Consider the following 13,305-nt stretch of genomic DNA (forward strand, 5'->3'; position numbering starts at 1 on the left):
TCATATTTTAAGCATCGGCCTTCGTTTCCTCTATGCAAGTCTGATGTTGTATTGATACATTTTTAACGCTTGTTTTGAAGCGAGCTTGTAAAATATTTATGATGGCAAATATTCAAATATTTAGTTTTTATTATGATGATAGTTGATGGCCACGACTTAACATAATATCACTGACAAATCGTCATTTGCATAGTGTTTTTATTTCGATAATTAGCTTACTAACTGCAAAAAACAGCTTAATAAAAAATGCTAGTCACTTTTACTTTCGAAAAAAAATATCATGAAGGATTTTGATCATCGTATGTATAAGTCAGCTCCTTCATCCATATTCTTAAGTGAACTGTTTCAAATTATTTTGGTGGCTGATGTTTTTTATAATTTTACTTACTTGTTGGATTGAAGGCATAATTGCACTCTTCCTTCGTGAGGAGATCTTTACCAATGCCCGGTTTCTGAGGAACTGTTAGCGGTAGTCTTTTATTCAATAGCGTTTAAGCTGATATAAACAGTTTGAATAGATAAACTACCGTTAAATGATCCTCAGAAACCGGACATAGTATTGCTACATTTTATTCACCATAGTTCAGAGTCTGAAGATATTTTTCTACTCTATTAAAACTTGTCTCTGCGGTTTGCGGTCGCTGTTTACAGTCTGCCAATCTTACGAGAGACTTTAATCAGTTATTTGCGGAACAAATTCACATGTCACAAGTTTATTTTCGTCTTAATGAGATTAGATATTCTATGTCTAAGCCTTAACCCTGTTTACAATATTATTTCCTCACATCCGTATCTAACACGTAATTATGTGTTTATCAATTATGACAGTTTACACTTACTCTCTCGTTTAAGTAGTGTGACGAGAATGTAATTATGATTAGTACATTGCTGCTTTGATACAAGGTGTTAATCACTATAATCGAAGGAAGAAAACAAGGCTTTGCTATATTAAGAATTTATTGCCTGTCACATAGGTAATACTTTCTCGTTTAAGAGCTCGAGTGAGAATTCAAGGTGTAAAAATTCACTTAAGTACCAAGAATAGACAAGCAATATAGATAAAACTCTTTTCTGAGCTGATTTGCTTTTGGCTATATGTAACTACAGTTTGTTGTCTGCGACATGGCTCTGTGAGTTAGGATTAAAACATCAAGAGAATCTTGCGTCTGTTATTCTAAGTAAAAACATTCAGATATTAACATAAACAAAATGAAATTCTTACTTATGTATTTCTACGATGATGAAAACTTATGCAATGTGTAACTTAATCTTGAAATATTGTTGAAAGATCACATAATGTATGCGTAGTTTATATGAATAGATATATTCTTCTTTAAAAATAAGCAATCTGTTTTCGAAAATTAAGTACGAGTTTATGCCTAGTTGATTTTGTTATATTTCTTTCCTAGCAACCTCTTAAAAACAGGCAATGACGGCATCCTGAAATACACTGATCGGTTCAACTTCATTAAAATATTTTAGAAGCTATACATAAAAGAAAAGTTCGAAAAAATTTAGAATGCTCGAGTAGTTTTTGAACACTCAGAAAAGTGAAAATCCGGATCCTAGTTTGATCATTGTGATGATCTTGTTCAGGCTTATACATAGGGTATTTTATATTCTAAGACCTCGTCATCGACAGTCGTATACATTACGGCCATAATGATATGCCCGGTATTTTTTATCTTAGTATATAAACATATTCCACTCGTATGCCTAAGGCTGGTATTATAGTAATCCGCATAAGACGTATTAGAAAACACTCGTATGTATGTCACAATGAACGATTAGATAAACTAGCCAAGTAATTACTGCAATAAATATAGATTTGCACCGTCAACCGAGGTTTTTGATAACGTTAATTTATAGTTCAGTATTATGCTGTAAAAGATTTCTTGTTTTCTTTATAATTTACTACGAGCTTTTACGGGTAGGTCATGCAGCCGTTTTACTGCTTGGCTTGATGGTGAACCTGGATTTAAGTCGAACTCCACAAATACTCAGTATTAATGAAATAATTGCTTCATTTATTTGACTACTAAGCAAACACGTTAACAAGAAAAACAGTTCCAATTTCTTTGTATTTCTACAGACATGCACCGTACTCAGTACATCGTATCCAGCAAGACACAACACAGCCATAAAATTATGCATCACAATCACTGTACATCAATGCCCAGGACACGTACGAGTTCATACATGGACTGTCAAAAATGTATTACATAGAGGCCCTATGAGTCTTATTTGTGTATCAGCATTCATTACATTACATACCAACTATTAGTTTAACTCATAGATTTTTTTAAAGGAAGCGTCAAAAATCAATCATAAAAACGAAAAGGTTATTCTCTATTATTTCTACACTAAGCGCACTTCACAATTTCGAAGAAAACATCTAATATATAAAATTCTCTCGTCACAGTTTTCGTTGCCATACTCCTCCGAAACGGCTTGACCTGTTGTGAGCATATTGAGTAGGTCTGAGAATCGGCCAACATCTATTTTTCATACCCCTAAATGACACTGTTTTTTTCAATCTATGTGGCAAAACAACGTTTCCCGGGTCAGCTAGTATTACTATAATAACAATGTAAAAATTATATAAACATAAACTACATAATAGGAGCTACCGACCAATTAGTAGATAATGATCAACGCTTCAACTGGTTAATTACAGGAGATACCGGTGTTGCAATGTAAAACTTTTTGCGCGCGTACAAAATTAATTAACCAAGGAATCGTGTTATGTTCGGAAAAACTGTTTTAAAATTGCTATACTGCTAGAAACCAAATGAAAATAAAATATTTGAATTACTTAATATATATTATCTATAATCATATTTTCATCGTAATTATTATTAACGAAAATAATTTTATGATTAATTTTAAATCCTGATTTAGGCCTAACTTCACGTAGTATAAAACAAAGTCGTTTTCCGCTGTGTGTTCCTATGTATGCTTAGATCTTTGAAACTCCGCAACGAATATTGATGTAATTTTTAAATAGATATTGTTATTCTGTAGGAAGGTTTATGTGTAAAACTTGTACAGGGTTTTTTGTAAAATAACTTCTTTTAAGCTAGTTTGAAATAAAGTTTAAATTTTAAACACAATGACATGAAGTTTCAAAGATTGAATATGTTTTTCTGCGATAACAAATTCCAAGCACAAAAACCAAATTAAAGTATGTGAGAATGAGACAATGTGACAATTTTACGGTCGGTGCTTAGAACATAGAACAATGGAATAGAAAAACTAAATCTTCAAGAGGCCATTTAATTTCCGACAAATTTTAGACATTGATATAATGTTTGCAGTCATTATAACTCTAAATTATTTTACTTCTTTAAGTCACATCAAGCTATTTATTACCTGCAGAAAACATTTATTTATCACCTGTCTTATAGTCAGAAATGTAGACGGATTTATAAAATACTACTTTTGTTTCACCATTAACAATTTTAGTCCCATGTAATTGGGGTCGAGCCTATTGCCATACATAAGGTACATTACCAAGCACAGGGCAACTGTTAAGTATACTCATAAAAATACCTTAATTCATAAACAAAAATATGTTTTAAAACCAATTTGAAATCAATACAACTGGTAAAATATCCAACAACCCCTTCCCATAAAGCAGGGAAGCCTAGAAAGCGTTATTGATTCGACGCGTCGATTTGATTCCCTACGGTATTACCCACACAGGGGTGCGCTCTAGCCCCACCTTTTAATAATTTAATAACAGATATCATTACTTACATATATTAGAAGAATTAACACTGTAGACAGAACGAAATGAACTCAACTTCTTTGAAAGAAACAGTAAAAAAATTAGGTGTCACTCAAGGTAGCATCTTAGCTCCACAATGCTCCACTTCGAACTGAATTTTCAATAAATAAGTACCCTCATTAAGAACTACTGATTACTGATATGATGAGCAAATAAATATTACTTTTCTTTTTACACATTTGTCCTCTATAACAGTAATGTCTTTATCGATAGTCAAATATTATGCAGAATTTTGTTTGGTTTAACGCATCTGTGAACTAAAATTAGACTGCTCTTAGGAAAAATTATGTAATTGTATGTATTTTAGTATTATACTAGTAAATGATATATCGGTCATTGGTTTTTTCTTTTAGTTCTACAGTAAGTAAATGTTTCTTGTGTCCAAATATTTGTGTCTTTTAACAGTGTAGGTTTTAGTTACGTAAATGCTTACGCGCTAAACACATAATGTATTGTTTGTATGTTATAAAACTAAAATGTTTCTTTTTAGTACGTTTCCTTTGCCTCGACTTTTTTGACTTTTGGGGATCGAGAAAAAAGTATTTTCAAGTTTTTGATGCTTCATACTTTATTGTAAGAATGACAGAAATGTAACTTTAGAATTAACTCCATAAAAATATTTGTCTGTTGAAAATGAGACCCTAAGTTACGTGGTTTAAAGTGCTAAATGTTTGTTGATCCATCTACTTAAAATTTGCCTATAAACCTTCGCATAAACTATTTTGATGTCCTTCTAATTTAAAGTAAATGATAACTTATCAAAATAAGCACTTTAAATAAATTAAAGATAATTTTAATTGGATATTCTTACGATTCGCGTATCTCTTGTATCTTGTAATCTTGAGTGACAAGGAATTAACCTAGTTTTGGCCTTTTTATCATTGCAAAACAAAACTATAGCTTGTTATTTTATCGTATTAGAAATAGAAGAACTCATAACTTTTAAAGTTTGCAAGTTTATCTATACTAATATTATAAAGCGGAAGAGTTTGTTTGTTTGTTTGTTTGAACGCGCTAATCTCGGGAACTACTGGTTCGATTTGAAAAATTCTTTCAGTGTTAGATAGTCTATTTATCGAGGAAGGCTATAGGCTATATATCATCACGCTACGACCAATAGGAGCAGAGTAAAAACGGGAAAAATTATGATTCTCTTATGTGACGCAAGCGAAGTTGCGCGGGTCAGCTAGTTATATAATAAAATACGGGAATTAACGCGAACACGTATTTAACCTTAGATTGCTTGACGTTTCGGCGCAGATTGCATTGGCCGTGGTCTCAGACTGACTGATTCTGTATTAGCATTATTTTCCATATTCTAATATAAAGTCAGTCAATAGTAGTTTTGACTGGTTATGACTTTTGACTACAACATAATATATAATAGAGAAATTGGAAGTCTTCCTCGATATTTTTACTAAAAATACTACAATTCAAAATACGAAAGGTGGATGGATAGATATGGATGTTTAAATGTATATCTGTTTGTCACTCAATCACGCCAAAGGGACTAAATAGACTTTGACGATTTTTTCCATATAACTAGTTACCTGGTTGATACACATATAAAATACTACTTTAACTCTAGAAATTGTTTCACACAGACGAAGTTGCGGGCAAAAGCAAGTAATAATTACTACAGAATTTCATGAAGTTAATCATTCTGGGTACAAAGGGCAATATATCGCCGTTGTAAAGCCGTGAAGCAACAGATGGTATGTACGGCTATTATTAACTGGAATTCATATGGTTTTATCAGTAATAAGATAATTATGTGGTAGTCATACTTTTGTTGGAAATGTAATATTTTAGCTGTGGACCTTAAAGACCGTGTTTAGATGAGATTTTTTTTTTATTGATTTTCAAATTTGAATTTAGTTCTATTTTGTGTTTTCGAAGAATATTTAAATGGCTTGGTAATTTTTTGATGATTTTTTTTTAATAATTTTTTTCGATTAAAAGGATACCAGAATTTAACCATTGGGCATAATTGGGTTTAGCTCAATTAAAATTCTTACTAATTCTATACAAATATTTTTTTTTCACCACTCAATTAAATACACTTACATATTAGTTACACCATTAAAATTATTTTTTCTGTAGATGAATTATACACAATAGTAATATTATGTTTACTCACATCAATTAAGATAAGGTTTTCAAATTAATTTATTAACAATTCCTTTTCAGTTCCTATTTCATTGACTTTATTATAATAATCTTTTTTCATTCATACAATGTGAGAACTAAAGGAACCACAAAGTAAACCATAGTTGTTCGACATAGTAAGTTTTATCGTATCTATAAAATGAACGACACCTTCATCCTGGTTAGATTGAGGAGAGAACTTTTGAAATGACATTAATTTGTAACCGACTCGTCTTTGTAATCGACTAAAAGAACAATAGTGATGTGCTTTAATTCTACAACTATTTTAGTATGACTATTTATGAGTAGCAACTCTTATTACATGGGACTAACACTGTTAATGGCGAAACGCAAACGCAAGATACTAAATCAACACCTATTTTAGTACAAATATTTACGAGTATATGGCAATAGGCTCGCCCTATTACCTGGGATGCTGTCAATAGCGAAACAAAATGTATTTCATCTCTGCCTACAGCTTTGGGTATAATTAGGTACAGTAGTATTATAATTATTTTATTTTGTTCTACTTTCGTGCCTACTTCAGGCAAAATGGGTGCCTAAAGTTTGTATTAAATACACTATGTTCCCCATTTTATATGAAACAAATATGTTTAATATTTTAACATCAGATGGGTTCGGTCCATGCTTTTAAGTTATTATCAGTCTATAAATACGGTCCTAAATGAGTTTGAATTTTTAATACACGTAATTCTCGAAGGCATGCAATACTTTCACTTTTCGCCAGGCTTGTCTTCGTAAGTAATACCTATTTCTTTAGACGTGAATGTGATATTTACAGTACTTTAGAAGAGAAAGGGCATAAAATGCAGTTATCCAAACTGGTGATGTGACATTTTGGAACTGAAGTTCGTAAGAATGATTTCAGATATTCGCACATTCAGAAGAAGAAAGACGTAGGGGTAGATTTACCGTATTTCACTTAAGTCTTTTTGGTACTGGTATATTAGATAAGTACGAAGTTATTTCCGATCTCAAAGGTGCACCAAAGGCAACATGGCTATTCATAACGCAACTGAACTCCCACAGCGATTTGTATTGTTAAACCATTCGATCATACGTGTCAGGTAATTTTTAACAATACTACGAAACGCAGCCAGAGACAATGATGTGTACAAACGTATAACAATAAATATAAAATACTATATTTTTACGATAAAGTATAGTTTTTTTTTCCGATAATTTTAATGTGTTAGTCGATTAGTCAACAATGGATTCTCAGACAATAGTAAAATTTAAAAATAGATAGGCGCGACAAAAATTATTGGCACTTTTTAAAATAGGTCAAATATTCTAAGATTTATTTTCACCATAAAACAGAACTGTTGTTAAAATAAAACTACGTTACGACACTCGTAATATCCAACGTTACGAGGAATGCGTAATCCAATTTACTTAAAGTGTACACTTGAAATTACATTTTCTAAATAATTATTTAGTAAACAAGAACGAGTATTCATTCAGGTATCGACTATAAATAATCGATTTAATTTAGCCTCACTAAATTAGGGTACAGCCCTGCCTGGGTATCACGTTAAATTTTTGAAAAATTAAAAAAATAACAATACTTACAAAGAATCTTATAATTTGTACACCATGACCCAATTCACAGAAACACCACGTTGGAATGTGCAGTATATAACCTTATATTTTATCACAGGGACATAGGAAAATGCACTTATTTTGTACACAAGGATGTGAGACAAAGTTTTGAAATGTCGTTATTGTAAATTGACACGGATTTTTGTACGTTATTTGGTTAAGAATGGCCGGCCGGCGAAGCGTACGCGTCGAACTGAGCGAAACGTCTAGCGGCGCGGTTGCATTGGCTCCGAGCGGTTCCGACCGAGTGGGTTCGTCACAGAAACGTCATGTTATCGCGCCACGCGCTTACGCTGCTCGTGTGCACACACTAACCGTATCGCTTGCCCGCCCTACATCTCCACTATTTATAGCGACCCGCGTGTAACTCTTCATACGAACACAGCAATAGAAATCGAAATTTGGAATCGATCGTTCAGCTCCATTATACACTTCGCTCCGCTGGTCAATGGCATGCAATGTGCGTTTTAAGATAATCTCGTTTATTAATAAGCGATTAGAAGAATACTAACGCAGTAGTAAACATTAGTATCGATTTGCTATCTACATAACTGAATGGCGATGAGCCGATGACCCCATATTTTTTTAGGTGAGGCTTACTATAGCGTGATCGTCACGTGATCATTGTGTTCACCGAAAACACATGTGTGAATTGGTTAAGCAATTATAACCGTTAGCGCTTAATAATAAGGTTTATATTGCTAGTGATAATGTAACAGCTGTTGTATCCGAACTAACTGTAACTTTACTATGATATAGAATGCATTTTAAATGTGTATAAGTGCATAAAATTGATCTTTATTAAATAACAAAATGACTAAGAATGTTCGAAACTCCGAAGTCAAAATTTAATAAAACAAAAAAAATGTTAAAATGTACTTGTGTTCTTGATCGCATGTGTCACACAGGCAGAATCCTTGATACCTTTGCCGTTTAAAAAAGGACGTTATGGCGTCAAGTTTTTAATAACTTTTTTATTCCTGTCTGGCTCATTCCAGTTTGTTCATCGCAATATTAATAAAAAAATGGTAACATGAAATGTTGGAATGCTTGCTACCGTTATTACAAAGTCCCAATAATAAAGAGAGTATTTATATCTTTTATTCTTACATTTCTAAGTCATCGATCAACGATGACCAAAAAAATACTGCAGGGTGATTTTTTGTGTTGCACTGTGGATAAGAAAGTAATATAAAATATAACTTGAAAATGTATCAAACAGAAGACAGCTTTAATACAAGTGTTTTAAGCCCACATTTACTGAAGTATTGTACTAATTCATACAAAAAATATTATTACCATAGATTATTACGGATTGAAAATAGATGCACTGAATTATTAGAAACATAAAACAATGTTTGCTAAATGTGGTCTACACCTATCCCCCTGTTATGTCGTAAGAATGTACCTACACGATTGTAAAATTAAAACAATCTATTATTGGCAACATTTTATCCATTACAGTTTGACCTCTTTATCCAAAAAAATATTAACCCAATTTTATATTCATTCTCTGATATGCAGCACTATTGCATTCGATACACGATAGTGATGTCACTTAGCTGTGGTATGGGTAAAACGTGACAAGTAAATGAAAAAAATATCATTACATTTCTTTTATTATCTTTGAAATTCATTTGATAAATATTACTCATTGCGGTTTTATTTTATACGATGATTATTATCTTCTACATAGATTAATTCCAAGTAGTTTTATTTGATTCAATAGTTTTTAAAGATTTTTCATTTGTAACTAATTTATTCATAGCATAGATAGGTGGAACTTAGGTAAAGAAATCAAACTGTAATCGTATTGTAACTGTAAATACCAATTTTCTTAAAACAAGTATTGCCTAGATAATAAACTCATCCGGGAAAAAATGGTACAAAGACCACACCTTAACTAATATAACACTAAAGTTTGGAAAATAACTCTGTATTCTGAATTGACTTTGATTCTGATGAAGATGTATAAAATAGTTTTTATCCTACATTGAGTAGGATCGGCACAACAAGTTTTCATCCTCAAAAATATGCTGTATAGATATTTGCCTATTGTTTTTCTACCTATCTGTCGTCAACTCTCCTTGCGATGGGAAGAAATGGTATACATACCCACCTCAACTGCAACTCTCTCACCAATAATCTTCGCAAAGCGCAAAAAACCACGCAAAATACCATATTGGGTGTGTAGAAGTAAACAATACACAAAAGAATGATTCTTTAACGCGGGACAGGATGCGCCATTGTTTGTCCTTAGCCCCAGAGAATGGCGGAGTTTTGAATGACTTATGACGCATTGATTTAGATCTGGTTAAAATGACGACAGTATTATGAAATTGTTGTTTTTTTAGCTAGTTTATTTACGCGGCTTCGTATATGCGTTTAAAGTGTCTTCGTATCTCCATGATATCAAAATCGGAACAGCTGTTTAGCAGTGAAAGCGCAACAGGCAGATAGACATTGTCATTTATATTAGGTCGGGGAAAAAGTCTTTTCGTATAATAGTATGTATGAACTTGTAATAAAATCTCTTTGGCTTCAAGAATCACAAATGAGTACACCGTTCATTCGTTTCTTTTAGCGACCTAATAAAGTCGGATCTATTTTGGTGTTAATTATTTTGCAGGGGTTTTCTTAATATCTTTTCTTATTATCTCTATCACGTGGAAGACTCCCCTTATGCCCGGTTTCTGAGGTACATTAAGCGGTAGTTTATCTATTCAATAGCGCTTTTTTTAAGCTTAAACGGCGTTGAATAGATAAACTTTTGAATAGTTAAAGTTAAAATACTTCGCAGTCTGATTGTCAGAGGATTTGATATTAATAGAAAGTGCAGAAAAACTCGTATAAATTAAATCTATATTGAGTAACCAATAGTATCGGTATGCGGTTGAATCGTCAGTTAATACCAAATAAGGCTTCGAGAATTGCTAGTTAGCATTCAATCTCACGACCATCATCGCAATTTAAAAAAGACGCAAGTACTAACAGCTTTAAAATAACTTATGACGTTCTTCTACTAAGAGTCTACAGTCTAGACGGTGGTTACCTATCATCTTATTCAAAAAGTCATAAGACGAAACTGTTCTAAAACAACTTACGCCGTTCTTCTCCTGAGTGCACTGTCTAGCCAGTTTTCTGACACCTACTTTTACAAAATATTATCAAACTGCACTCAAACAACTTACGTCGTTTTTCTACTAGATACAGTCTAGGTACGTCTGGACAGTGTTTACTAATAACACACTTACAAAAAGGCATAAAATTAAACTTCTCCAAAGAGACTTAAGACTTTCTTCTACTAGCTGCAATGTCTGGTCACTGTTCACCCATTGCGCGTTTTCAAAAGGGCACAGGTTCAAACTGCTCTTAAAGAAACTTAAGACGTTCTTGTTCTGAAGGACAACGTCTAGGTTCTGACACAGATCGGCTGAGTCACCGAATATTGATAACGTTTATCATCAGGTCAGTATACGCGAGGTGACAAGATAACAGATGGGTCTGTTGCCGTCAGTTTAAGACTTTGAATCTTGTTGCATGTGTAACCCCCGGATTCTAAGTACATTTAACGGTAGTTTATCTATTCAATAACGTTTTTTTTGTATGAGTTTTAACGCTATGAATAGATAAACTACCGCTAAATGTACCTGAGAAACCGGGGGTAAGTAGGCACAATTCTGTTTTGAGGTTAAAGTCCATAGTGTTACTATGTCAAGGCTTGACGTATGTAGATTCACTTAAAAAAATCGCAACTTGTTTGCTTTGCTATGTTAGAAACATTAATTTAATTAATTCAATTCTACAGTAAATTTTACTGATGGTTCTTTACGACAAGATGTATGAATGTAAATAAAGTATGGGATGTTTGCAAGGATAGTATCAAGTTTTTCGGTCTCTGCCTATGCCCACGAGAGGAAGGCATGTTTTTATGTATGTACCAATTTCTATGTAGATCTTTATGTACAGCTTACAAAGGTTTAACTCACTCGGCATTATATAAAGTACTGTAAATGCAAATAATTGTTCTTATGTAAATGAAATTAACATAATTAAATTAAAACAAGATATTCCAAATCTAGTTATTTAGCTAATTATAACAGTTTGTCTTTTCAATACCAAAGAAAGTGTCTGAAATTTGTAAGAAATTTATAAATAGCGCGCTATGTTTCATCATCACAAGAGCAATGTCAACGGCCTTTACAAAAATGGAGATTGTGTGTGAGGGCCGCGCTTTCAGATATTAATTATATATGAAAATATATCAGAAAGTTAAAATACCTTGGAGTTATTAATAATTATGAAAGTAAATACAGGTCATTTACTCGAGGTAAGGGAAAGAAGTTGTAATTTTTGTCGATATTTTGTACTTGATACGTTTTATGTTCTAGAGAAATCCATTACCTCCATTCACTACAGGAGACCAATAGTAGCCTATACTGATGCAGTTCAAGTTTGGGGAATGATATTCCCTTTAAACTGTCATAAGGAATCTCAAGCAATTCCCTAACGATATCTTCTGATTTAAATTAGAGCATGACAGTTGTTTTACGTCACAACTTTAACTCCGAAATGCATAATGTAAGCCATTAACTTCCGCGACAGGTAAAATGCTATATGTGTCACTGACTAAAATGAATACGAAGAAGAAACATTGGAAGTAATATTTCTGTTACCGTTGCATCGAGCAGGTAACGTCCTTACAAACCAATAATTGGCATTCCATCTAAGGGCTAACCGCGCTATAAGTTGCTTACCTTCCATATAAGCTGCTTACCTCTATCAATACTACTTCAAACAGCTCAGTTCGATTCCCGCGACCGTTATTGTGATAAAAATAAACCAGCGATACCAGATGTGTGCGATGAGTGTAGAATAAATTTATTATAAGTTGTTTTGTCTTGTTTTAGATCATAGGTTCTCAATCTTTTATAGACTAACTTCCCTTTTGCGAGGAATAAAAATTCATCAACCATTAACGTAATAATGATACCAATTTTGTACTCTTATAATTGTGACTTCTGCGAGTGCCTTTGTGACACGGCTCAACTTCCAGGTCGGACGAAATGCTATTGGTCTTTTTCCAAATTATGTTAGATTATAATTATTAATGGCAAAACGCCTTCACTCCGTGCTTAGACTCCGGGTGTAATAGGCGTGATAAAACCTATGAAGGTACATATAATATTATATGTTGTTTATATATAAACAACATATAATTTATTTATTTTAATTTCATTATGACATATATTATAATTTATATGTTGTTTATATATAATATTATAGGTCTTTAGACCGGCTTCCGCCTTCCTCGAGCAGCACCAGTGCCTAGGGGACAGTATCACCCTCTTTGGGAACCTATGTCTTAGAACGATACTCATGTCATAATTGTACGCTTAAAATAGAATGTACAGGGTCAGTAACAGTTTTAATTGGTTGTGTGTGAAATTAACTCGTAGATATGTGGGAAAGATAAAGAACGAGATGAATTAGTTATGACTGATTCAATGGAGACTATAAAAATCTATGGATATGTTCACGAGAGCTGGAAGGCGTATAAAAGTCATGGTGAAAAAGATGTTGGACACTCCAGCTTTTTAAGGTCAAATGTCAATAAAAACGATTTTAATTATTTTAAACGATTTTATTAATGACTGCCTCCGTGGCGCAGTGGTTTAGGTCACCACGCCGATACCACTGCATCGGGAGGTCGTGGGTTCGATTCCCACACGGAGCAATTATTT

General features: G+C 32.9%; 1 protein-coding gene across 1 annotated transcript in view; it reads right to left on the reverse strand.

The window, feature by feature from the left end:
* LOC142978685 (organic cation transporter protein-like) overlaps nt 1-7,824 on the reverse strand; it is a 38,759-nt gene extending 30,935 nt beyond the window's left edge. Inside the window, exon 1 of the mRNA XM_076123195.1 lies at nt 7,532-7,824. The gene's annotated coding sequence lies outside the window, so the exon portion shown is untranslated. The remainder of the gene's footprint in view (nt 1-7,531) is intronic.
* Between the last annotated feature and the right edge of the window lie 5,481 nt (nt 7,825-13,305).

This window comes from Anticarsia gemmatalis, chromosome 15 (genome assembly GCF_050436995.1).
Source record: "Anticarsia gemmatalis isolate Benzon Research Colony breed Stoneville strain chromosome 15, ilAntGemm2 primary, whole genome shotgun sequence".
NCBI classification, from domain to species: domain Eukaryota; kingdom Metazoa; phylum Arthropoda; class Insecta; order Lepidoptera; family Erebidae; genus Anticarsia; species Anticarsia gemmatalis.